This window comes from Chiloscyllium plagiosum, unplaced genomic scaffold (assembly GCF_037043375.1).
Source record: "Chiloscyllium plagiosum isolate Xiang-an unplaced genomic scaffold, Cpla_swu_hap1 HiC_scaffold_4, whole genome shotgun sequence".
Classification (NCBI taxonomy): Eukaryota; Metazoa; Chordata; class Chondrichthyes; order Orectolobiformes; family Hemiscylliidae; genus Chiloscyllium; species Chiloscyllium plagiosum.
In genome coordinates this window covers 89,449,867-89,465,025 of record NW_028270142.1, presented here as the reverse complement: position 1 = coordinate 89,465,025, position 15,159 = coordinate 89,449,867, and positions in this window count along the sequence as shown.

The following is a 15,159-nucleotide window of genomic DNA, read 5'->3' as shown; positions in this document are numbered from 1 at the left end:
GTTCCTCCTTATTGCTCACAAGATTTATCAGGCGTCCAGTGCAGGGAGCATTTTATGTGACTACTGGAACAAACCTATTTGTCTCAATTCTACAATTATTTCATGAAAGTTGAGAGTGCTCACTGCTTTCGTATATAGCACCTTATTAATTTTATAACTTTATTAAAACATTTTCTTTTCCCTGAAGTGGCCTAAGTCACAACTGTGTCAGAAAAGAACAAAAGTTTAACAAAGTTAAAAATCACACAACACCAGGTTATAGTCCAACAGGTTTAATTGGAAGCACAGTAGCTTTCGGAGCGACGCTCCTTCATCAGGTGATTGTGATGAATCAGAGCTGAAAATGTGTTGCTGGAAAAGCGCAGCAGGTCAGGCAGCATCCAGGGAACAGGATCACCTGATGAAGGAGCGTCGCTCCGAAAGCTAGTGTGCTTCCAATTAAACCTGTTGGACTATAACCTAGTGTTGTGTGATTTTTAACTTTGTACACCCTAGTCCAACACCAGCATCTCCAAATCAAAAGTTTAACAAACTGTCTGATTTTACCCAAAGCATAAGGATTCTTTATAGACTGAATTTTTCTGTTCAACCTCACAGTTTGCTCTTACCTGAATACTCCCTGGCCCTTATTTGTTTAAAATCTGATTTAACATCTTCACTCATTTGATTCTTCATAGCAGTAGGGTCATTCCAGTTTAAGGGTGTTCACCCCATAGGAACAGCTTCCTCTTTCCTCAGCACTCATGCCAGTACCCTATGAATTGTAAAGCTTGCATTCAACTCTATTCTTTCAAACTAAAGTTTAAACCTTTAATCTGTCTCTCCCTTTGCCATTTTAGGCATGCCACAGATCGTAATCCACAGATTATCATCATTTGAGGATTTGCTTTTGTATTTGTATCCTAACTTCTCAAATTCTCTCAGGAGAACATTGTTCCTAGATCTACCTGTGTCATTGATTTCTACGTAAACCGTGACATTGAAACATTTGCCCCTTCCTCAACAAGTTTTTGACACCAACTAAAAGGCCTAGCTATGACTGCAAAGGTCAATATTCAGCCCCTGACTACATTATAACTGCCACATTAATTTTTCTTTTCTCACTTGAATGGCCTTCTGTGCCAGTGAGCTATGGTCAATTTGCTCTTACTCCCTGCAGAGTGTATTCTCTCCACACCAGTTACAAATACTTCATATTTGTTGGAACAATGACAAACGCTGACAGAACTGCATTGAGGACTCCTTCTCTTCCCGAGATGCAATCGCATTCCCTTTTATCTCACTATTAGTAAGTCCAGACCATTATCTGACTAGCTCCTGGATCAAAATGTCATGGGAATTTTTCACAATCTCTGATGCATAGCAACATCTGTACTGCTGACTCTAGATTCATAACAATGTGTTTAACTCTTAACTCTGAAAGAGCCTGATATTTGTATCAAAACTACTTAAAAACCTCAAAATAGGAAGAAGAGATGGACCATTGAGAATTGACCTAAGCACCAGAAATGACGACAGTAAATTCAGCCTTGTCAACCCTGACCTGAATAATGAAAATCAGATAAATACCCATTTATTCGCATTCATTAACTCCTGTCTGCCAACCAGTTTTCTGTCCATGTTAGTGCTCTAACCCCAATCCTATGCACTTTAATTTTTCTCAATAATCTCTTATGTGGGAATATGGCAAAAATCTTCTTAAATGAACAAATAAACCACATCCAATAGCTCCTCTTCATCATCTCTACTAGTAACATCCTACAAGAATTTTAGTAGATTTGTCAAGCACAATTTTCCTTTCATGAATCCATGCTGACTATCTGATCACGTCACTGTTGTCCAAATGCACAGTTATTAATTTCTTTATAATGGACTCTAGCATTTTCCCCACTGTTAATGTCAAGGTGACTAATCAATAATTCTTGGTTTTCTCTCTGCCTCCCTTCATAAATAGAGAGATGCTACATTAGCTACCTTTCAATCTGTAGTAACTGTTTCAGACTCGATAGAATCTTGAATGATGACCACCACTGCATCCATTATTTCTTAAGCTACTTTCTTAATTACTCTGGGATTTAGGTTATCAGGGCGTTGGGGATTTACTGGCCTTTAATCCCATCAAATCCCCCAACACAATTTCCATACTAATACGGGTTACTCCAGTACTTCCCTTTCACTGAACCCTGTGTTCTCCAACATTTCTGCTAAGTTATATGTGTCCTCCTTTGTGAACAGAGAACCAAAGTGCGTAATTAGTTGGTCAGCTATTTCTTATTATACATTTCCCCTGTTTCTGACTGTAAGGTTCCCAGCATCACAGATGTTGGTCTTCAGACGATTTGATTTATTCTGTATGACATCATGACATGACAGAAGGCACTGGCTACTGAAAAAGGCTAAGGGGCCTGATAACATTCTGGCAATTGCACTGAGGATGTACTCCAGAACTTGCTGTGTTTCTATCCAAGCTGTGCCAATACAGCTACAATAATGTTATTTACTCAACAATGTGAGAAATTTGCAACTTATGTCCTTCGCACAAAAAGCAAAACATATGCAACCCAGCCAATTAGTGTCTTATTAGTTTATTCTCAATCATCAGAAATGCAATGGTAGGAGTCATCAAAGGTGCTATAAAGTAGCACTTCCTGAAAAAATAACTCATTGATACTCAACTTGGGTTCTGTCAGGGCCACTCAGAACCATGTAAATACAATGGCTTAAATGGGTAGTCAGAGACTAGGAATCTGGCAGCACATTATTGTCCTCCTAAATCCCCAGAGTCTATCCAATTTACAAGGCAGAAGTCAGGAGAATGATTCAATATTCTTCATTTGCCTAGCTGACTGCACTCAAACAACAACACTCAAAAAAAGCTTGACACCATCTAAGACTAAGCAACCTGCTTGATTGGCACCATTTCCACAAACATTCATTCTCTCCACCAACCACTCTCCTCAGTATTATGAGCAAGATGTGCTGCAGAAATGCACCATGGCTCTTTAGCACTTTCTATATCCATGTTGGCTAATCTAGAACATCAAGACCAGTGAACTTACAGGAACACCTGCAAGTTCTTGTCTAAACCAGTCAAAGTGCCTATGTGGAAATACCTTCCCTTTCTTTCCATGATGCTGGATTTAAAACCGAGAACTTCCTCCCTAACAGCATTGTGGGCGAATAGACTGCAGCAATTCAAAACGGAAGCTCACCATTTTCTTAGCCAGGAAAACTACTGATGGGCAATAAATATTGGCCCAGCCGGCAATGCTTGTATCCATGAAGGTTTTTTTAAAATTGTGAATATACAAACACGTGACTATGTGATCACTCAGCCCACTCTGCCATTCAGCAAGCTCATGGCTGATCTGTTTGTGTTTCAATTCTGCATTTCCTTCTATCCCAGTAACATTTGACTCACTGCTGCGAATCTATCTAACTCTGTGTTAAAAATATTTAATGATCCTACCTCCAACAAGGTAAAGACAGGGGGTGAAGTCAAAGTTTATTCTAATATGCACTTGTTAAGACATTCTGATTTAATCAACATCAATCAATCATGCACATCTTCATGTAGCTTCTCTAGGTATTTCAACCCTAAATGTATCTCTTGACGAGGAAGCAGATATTGCGTACACCTAGTCGGGCAAGCAAAACTTGAAAAAAAGAATCAGGTTGGTTCTCTGACATGTCCCACTTTTCCCAGGGGGGGCCTGGGAAATCTCAGTGAACATCATACTCTCTGCCCCTTTCAGCAGTGCAGGAGAACCTATAATGTAATCATAAGAATGAGTAGTGGATACATCTCGAAATTTATAGAAATTCTCAGTCCACACATGGGATGCCTGTTGTGCCACGTAGTAAGAGCAGAGTAGAAGTCAGAGCATCATGAGATTCATCTGCAGTGGTAACTTTCAAGGACAACATTGACAATTCTCAGGGCATTCATTTATGGAAATGCAAGCATTTCTTATCTGTAGAAACATCCAATTAATAATGTTGGGTTCAGGCAATTGGCTAACAGTTCAACCAACACTGGTACCTCCAGTCTTGCTTTCCTCTTTATCACCACCCATGTGAACAGCACACAACATTCATAGTCAGTCTGCTAGATGTCCTTCACTTCAAATACTGATTAGCCCTCCTGATCCTTGGGCAGTCTGTAGTCCATACATGGATATGATCCAAACAGAATCTATTTAATTGACTTCATCTAGGAATATTATACCAGATGTCTCATCACGTGCCCATCAGGGTTCAACCCCTGTTGAACTTGTGACTCGGATACGAAGCTTCAACCATATTAATGCAGAAATACATATAACCATTTGGTTATTCCATACAATCTATTTGAATAATTGTGCAGAAGTAGTCAGTTTGAACACATTGGTTGCAAAATTTGATAGCACAGAAGAGAGGTTAGAAGTGAATGCAACATGAAGATACATACATAAAAACTAGGAGTGTCCTTCTTGGCCCTAATAACCTGCTACACCATTGACTAAGATCATGGCTGATTTGATTTTAACTTGCCCTCCATGTTCCTGTCTAGTCCTGATAACCTTTCACCCCTTTGCTTATCCGAAATCGAGCTCATTAGAATATTCTTCATTGCGCAATATATGAGAATGTTGAATTGTCTATTCTCATCTTCATCTAGCGAAGGCAGATTCGGCAATCCCAGAAGAAGGGATCTCAGATCTGCCTTAACTTCAGTTCCCAAGATCCCCTCTAACACATTCGCTCTGGCACCACAATACCTACAGATCTTCTAGCATGACCACAAGCAATGTGTGAGAGTAGTGATATCTATTTTGCATTTAGGGCACCCTGCAGATGCACCTTTCTTAAATTTTGCTAGCTGCTCCAGGGCCAAATGGGCACTATGGAGAATTTTTAGTTGCGTGCCTGCGCTTTATTGTAAATCAAAATCTTTTTCACATTCTCCCAGATATTCTGCCATGCTACCAACAATATTTCTGTTCCCAATTGCTGATTCCAGGCTCTGTAAAGCCTTTTAGGAGAAAGTGAGAACTGCAGATGCTGGAGATCAGAGCTGAAAATGTATTGCTGGAAAAGCGCAGCAGGTCAGGCAGCATCCAAGGAGCAGGAGCATCGACGTTTCGGGCATGAGCCCTTCTGAAGGAGGGCTCATGCCCGAAACGTCGATTCTCCTGCTCCTTGGATGCTGCCTGACCTGCTGCGCTTTTCCAGCAATACATTTTCAGCTCTGTAAAGCCTTTCCATATCTTTTGAGCCACCTCCTCTCTGTAAATGATGGAGAGTACTGACTAAAAGGGTACTCGTACACCAACGTACTCTTCTCTCTGTCTTGAACTTATATGGCTGAGCCAAAAACATGGTCCTTTTCTGTATGTAGTCCCTGACCTGAAAGTAGGGGAAGAGGTCCCTACTAGATAACCTGTTTTTATGGCTCAACTGTTCAAAAGACATCAAAACTTCTCCCTCAAATAGATCTCCTAACAGGAGACTTCCCTGGCCTCCCATATCTTAAATCTGGAATCTATCAATCCCGACCTGAATCTTGGTGTTCCTACTAAAGGTGGAAATGGGGAGGTCTTACGTAGATTATCCTCGTTCTGCTGCATCATTCTTTTACAGTACTCAGCAATAGTTTTCATTCTGTCCATAAATAACAAATTCAGGAGGGGACATTTTGCCTGGGAGGCCTCAATGTTGAGCCATCTTGACCTCGGATCCTTACACCCCTAATCACTCACATAAGACAAAAAAGAACTTATTTGGTATCGCTTAAAGTCAGGGAAACCTCCCCTCCCAATTTCTGTGGAAGTTGCGACTTAGCAAATTTAATAAGAGGATGCCTGCAGTGCTAAATAAAAGATCCAAGCCAGCTATTAAGCCACTGCAGCGCTTGTCTATGCAGCAACAACGGGAGCATTTTCATGGAGTATAGTAGGCGAGGAAGAACATTCATTTGAATCAGAGCTATTCGACCTAGCCATGATATTGGTAACTCTTCCCAATGCTTAAAGTCTTGTTTTATCTTCTCAAACAATTGCGCAAAATTAGCTCTGTACAACTGGTGAAAAGCGGGTGTAATGAAAATACCCAAATACAGGAAACCTTCCTGTGACCACCCAGAATGAAACTGAGTCCCATCTTCCAGATCAGTTATTCCCACAAGGCCTCTAAAGGCATGGCTTCCAATTTCATAAAATTAATTTTATACCACAAAAAAACAAATAAATTAATATTTTGTATTAGACAGGGCACAGACATTGTTGGGTTAGCCAGAAAAAGAAGAACAGAATCATAGAGATGTACAGCATGGAAACAGACCGTTTGGTTCAACCCGTCCATGCCGACCAGATAGCCCAACCCAATCTAGTCCCACCTGCCAGCACCCGGCCCATAACCCTCAAAACCCTTCCTATTCATATACCCATCCAAATGCCTCTTAAATGTTGCAATTGTACCAGCCTCTACCACTTCCTCTGGTAGCTCATTCCATACACATACCACCGCATGAAAAAGTTGCCCCTTAGGTCTCTCTTTTATCTTTCCCCTCTCACTCTAAACCTGTGGGCGGCACGGTGGCACAGTGGTTAGCACTGCTGCCTCACAGCGCCTGAGACCCGGGTTCAATTCCCGCCTCAGGCGACTGACTGTGTGGAGTTTGCACGTTCTCCCTGTGTCTGCGTGGGTTTCCTCCGGGTGCTCCGGTTTCCTCCCACAGTCCAAAAAAGATGTGCAGGGTCAGGTGAATTGGCCATGCTAAATTGCCCGTAGTGTTAGGTAAGGGGTAAATGTAGGGGTATGGGTGGGTTTCGCTTCGGCGGGTCGGTGTGGACTTGTTGGGCCGAAGGGCCTGTTTCCACACTGTAATGTAATCTAAAATCTAATCTAAAACCTATGCCCTCCAGTTCTGGACTCCCCAAACCCAGGGAAAAGACTTTGCCTATTTACCCTATCCATGCCCCTCATAATTTTGTAAACCTCTATAAGGTCACCCCTCAGCCTCCGACGCTCCAGGGAAAACAGCCCCAGCCTGTTCAGCCTCTCCCTATAGCTCAAATCCTCCAACCCTGGCAACATCCTTGTAAATCTTTTCTGAACCCTTTCAAGTTTCACAACATCTTTCCGATAGGAAGGAGACCAGAATTGCACGCAATATTCCAACAGTGACCTAACCAATGTCCTGTACAACCGCAACCTCCCGAGTCCTGTACTCAATATTCTGACCAATAAAGGAATGCATACCAAACACCTTTTCACTATCCTATCTACCTGCGACTCCACTTTCACGGAGCTATGAACCTGAACTCCAAGGTCTCTTTGTTCAGCAACACTCCCTAGGACCTTACCATTAAGTGTATAAGTCCTGCTAAGATTTGCTTTCCCAATATGCAGCACCTTGCATTTATCTGAATTAAACTCCATCTGTCACTTGTCAGCCCATTGGCCCATCTGGTCAAGATCTTGTGTAATCTGAGGTAATCCTCTTTGCTGTCCACTACATCTCCAATTTTGGTGTCATCTGCAAACTCACTAACTGTACCTCTTATGCTCACATCCAATCATGGTGAGTGATTTTATGCTTCCCTATTCCCATTTTTGGGGCAGCTATTTTCGTGTCCTTCCGGATAGCCTCCGCCAGCGGTTTGATCACTAAAGTGAATAGCAGCGACAAAAGGGAGCACCCTTGTCAGCTGCCTCTCCCAATACTAAAGTCATCTGATTTTATCTCATTCGTAAGGACCACTGCGTTATATAACACTGCACCCACCTGGCGAAGGCCCCACCCCGCCAAGATCAAAATGTTCCAGCACCTAAAAGATATATGGTCAGTTCATCTGGTCAAATGCTTTCTCCGCATTGAAGGAGATCACCAAGCCTGGGACTGACCTCTCCTGGCACACCTGTATCATATTCAATGCTCTTCTGATGTTGTTAGAGGAAATGTGACCCTTAATGAAACCTGTCTGGTCCACCTTTTTAATTGAGGGCAGTACCTACTCCAGTATCAATGCTAATGTTTTAGACAGCAGTGTGATTGGTCTGTAGGAGGCACAGTCCTCATATTTCCCTCCCTTAAGAATAAGGGAGATATTAGCTTCCCTGAGAGAGGGTGGGAAGCAGCCCTGAGTGCTACGAATGGTTATATATATCCAGCATTGACTCAGCCAACAACGTTTACAAACTCCTTATAGAACTCGCTCGGGAATCCATCCGGGCTAGGTGCTTTGTCACTTTGGAGTTGCCTTACCACTGCTTGTATCTCGTGATGTCAGAGGGGCGTTCAAAAGGGAAGCCTGCTCTGCAGTTATCCCTGGGAATCCTTCTCAAAAAAGGACCCATCGCCGACCCATCCTCACAGCCCTCTGACCAGTCTATCTCTGCATAGAACTTCTTAAATGCTGAGTTGATCTTTTTAGATTCACGTGTGAGAGTACCAGTACCCTCCCTAATGGTCATGATTGATTGAGGGACGCTCTTCTTCCTGGCCAGATATGCCAAGAATCTACCTGGCTTATCACCGTACTCAAATACTCTTTGCTTCATGAAGGAGATTTCTCTCTTTGCTGCCTGAGTGAGTACAGAGTTCAGAGCAGCCTGGAGAGCCATAACCCGTTGTAACTTAGTCTCATTCAGTCTGTCATAATATGCGGACCTGGCTGCCTTCAGTCAGCCCTCAAGTATACGCTGCTGCTCGCCCTTCTGTCTCTTCCTGGTTGCTGAGTACAAAATAATTATTCCCCTTAAATAAGCCTTGGCAGCCTCCCAGAGAACCACTGGATTATTGACCATAGCCAAGTTAATGTCTCAAAAAGTCTTAAACTTTCTTGTAAAGTACTCAATAAACTTTCTGTCTTTCAAAAAAAAATTGGATCCAATGCTGTGTATCAATTCCATTACCCCTGATCTGGAACTCCAAATATACTGTCACGTGGTCTGAAATGGCTATATTCCCAATCCTACAGGATAGCATTTAAGTCAGAAAGGTCGATGGAACAAAGAAAATATTATTCCTGATGTGGCACTTGTGTGGGTAGGAGTAGAAAGTAAAATTCCTACTTTTTGGGTGAAGACACCTCCACACATCCACCAGCCCTAACTCCCCACACAGGTCCACCAACTGTTTGGATTGCGGGCAGATGCTAGAGAGACTCTTTGGAACCCTATCCATCTCGGGATCCATAAGACAGCTAAAGTCTCCCCTTTTATCATGCAGCGCTCACCAAGAGCCATCAATCTAGAAAGTGCATCAATTAAAAATTTGAGGGGTGTGTCAGAGGGCATTAGACATTAATGATGCCATATTCCTCCCCACATATTAGGGCTTTAAGGATAACAAATTGCCCATGTTCATCCTTAATTTGATCTATCAATTAGAATGGAAGGTTCTTCTGTATTAGTATAGCCACTCCTCTACTTTCAGAATTAGAAGATGAAAAGAACACCTTGCCAGACCATCCCAGCTGTAATTTTAGATGCTTATCATTCAAGTGTGTTTCTTGCTGCAAAGCAATATCAACCTTCTCCTTTCTGAGGTTTGTGAACACTCTCTTAATGTTCCAGGTGCATCATCTAAATGAACAACTAGCCATAACCGTCCAAAGCAGTCCATGACTCCAGAGAGGAAGATGTCTACTCATGGTGCGTCGAGTGGAGACAGAAAAGGATTCGTAAAATCGAGAAAATACCACTACAAACACGAACAAAACAATAGTTCTAATCACAAATAGTCAACATGGTTTTGTGCGTGGGAAATCATGTCTCACAAACTTGATTGAGTGTTTTGATGAAGTAACAAAGAAAATTGATGAGGGCAGAGCAGTAGATGTGATTTATATGGACTTCAGTGTTCAACAAGGCTCCCCATGGGAGACTGATTAGCAAGGTTAGATCTCATGGAATACAGGGAAAACTAGCCATTTGGCTACAGAACTGGCTCAAAGGTAGAAGACAGAGGGTGGTGGAGGAGGGTTGTTTTTCAGACTGGAGACCTGTGACCAGTGGAGTGCCACAAGGATCGGTGCTGGGCCCTCTACTTTTTGTCATTCACATAAATGATTTGGATGTGAGCATAAGAGGTACAGTTAGTAAGTTTGCAGATGACACCAAAATTGGAGGTGTAGTGGACAGCAAAGAGGGTTACCTCAGATTACAACAGGATCTGGACCAGATGGGCCAATGAGCTGAGAAGTGGCAGATGGAGTTTAATTCAGATAAATGCAAGGTGCTGCATTTTGGAAAAGCAAATCTTAGCAGGACTTATACACTTAATGGTAAGGTCCTAGGGAGTGTTGCTGAACGAAGAGACCTTGGAGTGCAGGTTCATAGCTCTATGAAAGTGGAGTCGCAGGTAGATAGGATAGTGAAGAAAGCGTTTGGTATGCTTTCCTTTATTGGTCAGAATATTGAGTACAGGAGTTGGGAGGTCATGTTGCGGTTGTACAGGACATTGGTTAGGCCACTGTTGGAATATTGCGTGCAATTCTGGTCTCCTTCCTATCGGAAAGATGTTGTGAAACTTGAAAGGGTTCAGAAAAGATTTACAAGGATGTTGCCAGGGTTGGAGGATCTGAGCTACAGGGAGAGACTGAACAGGCTAGGGCTGTTTTCCTTGGAGCGTCAGAGGCTGAGGGGTGACCTTATAGAGGTTTACAAAATTATGAGGGGCATGGATAGGGATAAATAGTCTTTTTACTGGGTTTGGGGAGTCCAGAACTAGAGGGCATAGGAGAAGGGAAAGATATAAAAGAGACCTAAGGGGCAACTTTTTCATGCAGAGGGTGGTATGTGTATGGAATGAGCTGCCAGAGGATGTGGTGGAGGCTGGTACAATCGCAACATTTAAGAGGCATTTGGATGGGTATATGAATGGGAAGGGTTTGGAGGGATATGTGCCGGGTGCTGGCAGGTGGGACTAGATTGGATTGGGCTATCTGGTCGGCATGGATGGGTTGGACTGAAGGGTCTGTTTCCATGCTGTACATCTCTATGACTCTATGACTACTCCTCAGATGAGCAAAGGAGAGATAACTGCAGACTTCCCCCCCCTTGCCCATAGGGGGCACTCATCCTATTCATGAGCACCGCCATGACTCCTTCCGGCGAGAGCTGCGCCCAAACCCAAGCAATACAAAAACAAAGAAAACATATGTCTTATACAAATAGAACATAGAAGAATACAGCGCAGTACAGGCCCTTCGGCTCTCGATGTTGCACCGATCCAAGCCCACCTAACCTACACTAGCCCACTATCCTCCATATGCCTATCCAATGCCCGCTTAAATGCTCATAAAGAGGGAGAGTCAACCATTGCTACTGGCAGTGCATTCCATGAACTCACGACTCGCTGAGTAAAGAATCTACCCCTAACATCTGTCCTATATCTACCACCCCTTAATTTAAAGCTATGCCCCCTCGTAATAGCTGACTCCGTACGTGGAAAAAGGTTCTCATGGTCAACCCTATCTAAACCCCTAATCATCTTGTTCACCTCTATCAAGTCACCCCTAAACCTTCTTTTCTCCAATGAAAACAACCCCCGTGCCTCAGCCTTTCCTCATACGATCTTCCTACCATACCAGGCAACATTCTGGTAAACCTCCTCTGCACCCGTTCCAGTGCCTCCATATCCTTCCTATAGTATGGCGACCAAAACTGCACACAATACTCCAGGTGTGGCCGCACCAGAGTCTTATACAACTGCAACATGATCTCAGGACTCCGGAACTCAATTCCTCTACCAATAAAAGCCAGTACGCCATATGCCTTCTTCACCGCACTATTTACCTGGGTGGCAACTTTCAAAGATCTGTGTACCTGGACACCAAGATCCCTCTGCTCATCCACACTACCAAGTATCCGACCATTAGCCCAGTACCCCATGTTTTTGTTACTCTTACCAAAGTGAATCACCTCACACTTAGCCACATTGAACTCCATTTGCCACCTTTCTGCACAGTTCTGCAGCTTATCTATATCCCACTGTAACCTGCCACATCCTTCCTCACTGTCAACAACTCCTCCGACTTTCGTATAATCCGCAAACTTGCTCACCCAACCTTCTAGCCCCTCCTCCAGGTCATTTATAAAAATGACAAACAGCAATGGTCCCAAAACAGATCCTTGTGGAACACCGCTAGTAACGGCACTCCAAGATGAACCTTTACCATCAACTACTACCCTCTGTCTTCTTCCAGCCAGCCAATTCCTAATCCAAACCTCCAACTCACCCTCAATGCCATACCTCCATATTTTTTGAAGTAGCCTACCATGGGGAACCTTATCAAATGCCTTACTAAAATCCATATACACCACATCTACCGCTTTCCCCTCGTCCACCTCCTTAGTCACCTTCTCAAAGAATTCAATAAGGTTTTTGAGGCACGACCTGCCCTTCACAAAACCATGCTGACTATCCTTGATCACATTATTCCTATCCAGATGTTCATAAATCCTATCCCTTACAATTCTCTCGAAGACTTTGCCCACAACAGAAGTGAGACTCACCAGCCTATAGTTACTAGGGTTATCCCTACTCCCCTTCTTGAACAAGGGAACCACATTTGCTAGCCTCCAGTCTTCTGGCACTACTCCTGTAGACAACGAGGACATAAAAATCAAGGCCAATGGCTCTGCAATCTCCTCCTTTGCTTCCCAGAGAATTCTAGGATAAATGCCATCAGGCCCAGGGGACTTATCTATTTTCACCCTTTCCAGAATTTCCAACACCTCTTCCCTACATACCTCAAAGCCATTCATTCTACTTAATTGTGACTCAGTATTCACATCGGCAACAATGTCCTGTTCCTGAGTGAATACTGACGAAAAGTATTCATTCAGTGTCTCCCCAATCTCTTCAGCCTCCACACGCAACTTCCCACTACTATCCTTGACTGGACCTATTCCTAGTCATTCCTAGTCATTCATTTATTCCTGACATACCTATAGAAAGCCTTAGGGTTTTCCCTAATCCTACCAACTAAGGACCTTTCATGTCCCCTCCTTGCTGCTCTTAGCTCTCTCTTCAGATCCTTCCTGGCTACCTTATAACTCTCAATCGCCCCAATTGAACCTTCACGCCTCATCTTTACATAGGCCGCCCTCTTCCAATTAAACCACGGCTTATTAAACCACGGCTCCCTCACACGACCCTTTCCTCCCTGCCTGACAGGTACATACTTATCAAGGACACTCAATAGTTGCTCCTTGAACAAGCTCCACATATCAATTACGCCCTTGCCTTGAAGCCTACTTTTCCAAGCCACGCATCCTAAGTGATGCCTCACCGCATCATAATTTCCCTGCCCCCAGCTATAACTCTTGCCCTGCAGTGCACACTTATCCCTCTCCATCACTAGAGTAAAAGTCACCGAATTGTGGTCACTGTCCCCAAAGTGCTCACCTACCTCTAATTCTAACACCTGGCCTGGTTTGTTACCCAGAACCAAATCCAGTATGGCCTCACCTCTTGTTGGCCTATCTACATATTGTGTCAGGAAACCCTCCTGCACACATTGGACAAACACCGACCCATCTAACGAACTACAGCTGTAGCTTTCCCAATCAATATCAGGCAAGTTAAAGTCCCCCATAACAACCACCCTATTACTTTCACTCTTCTCCTGAATCATCCTCGCAATCCTTTCTTCTACGTTTCTAGGACTATTAGGAGGCCTGTAAAAAACTCATAACAGGGTGACCTCACCTTTCCTATTCCTAACCTCAGCCCAAACTACCTCAGATGACGAGTCTTCATCCATCGTCCTTTCCACCGCTGTAATACGATCTTTGACAAGCAATGCCACACCGCCCCCTCTTTTACCCCCACCTCTGACCCTACTAAAACATTTAAACTCTGGAACCTGCAACAGCCAATCCTGTCCCTGTTCTACCCATGTCTCCGTAATAGCCACAACATCGAAGTCCCAGGTACCAACCCACGCTGCAAGTTCACCTACCTTATTTCGTATACTTCTTGCATTGAAGTATACACACTTCAAGCCACTTTCCTGTTTACAGGCACCCTCCTTTGAGATTGATGCCATGTTCCTAACCTCCCTACACTCCAGGTGCTGCACCCTAAAGCTACAGTCTAGGTTCCCATGCCCCGGCAGAGTTAGTTTAAACCCCCCCCAAGAGCACTAGCAAACCTCCCACCAAGGATACTGGTGCCCCTCAGGTTCAGGTGTAGACCATCCAGTTTATAGAGGTCCCACCTTCCCCAGAAAGAACCCCAGTTATCCAAATACTGGAATCCCTCCCTCCTGCACCATCCCTGTAGCCACGCAGTTAACTGTTCTCTCTCCCTATTCCTCGACTCTCTATCACGTGGCACGGGTAACAAACCAGAGACAACAACTCTGTTCGTTCTAACTCTGAGCTTCCAACCTAGCTCCCTGAAAGCCTGCCTAACATTCTCAGCCCTCCTCCTACCTATGTCATTGGTGCCAATGTGGACCACGACTTCGGGCTGCTCCCCCTCCCCCTCCCCCTTAAGGACCCGGAAAACACGATCAGAGACATCACGTACCCTTGCACCTGGGAGGCAACGTACCAAACGTGAGTCTCTCTCGCCCCCACAAAACCGCCTATCTGTGCCCCGAACTATGGAGTCCCCAATTACTCTTGCTCTGCTCTTCTCCACCCTTCCCTTCTGAGCAACAGGGACAGGCTCCGTGCCAGAGGCCTGAACCCCATTGCTTACCCCTGGTAAGTCGCCCCCCCCACAAGTATCCAAAACGGTATACTTGTTCTTGAGGGGAACGGCCACAGGGAGTCCCTGCACTGGCTGTTTCCTCCCAGAGGAATAGAAATTAAAAGTGAACATCCAACCTATCCCTCCCATACGTCAACCCCGCTTGTCATTAATAAAACAAATGACCATCCCAAACCATGAAAAAACAAAGAGAATAGCAGGGATTAGCAAAAATCACAAGAAAAGAAAAGGAAAGAAAGAAAACACAACCCAATGCCACATATTATTGGACCACAGCCAGACAAAAAAATAAACAACCGAGAGAGCAATACTCTCCATCGTCCATAACATTTGACCCAACCAGTCTATTTTAAAGTATTTAAGAAATCCTTTGCCTTCTCTGCTCAGTCAAAATTATACATGGACCCTCCATGGCTGAAGCACAACAGTGCTGGGTACCTTACAGA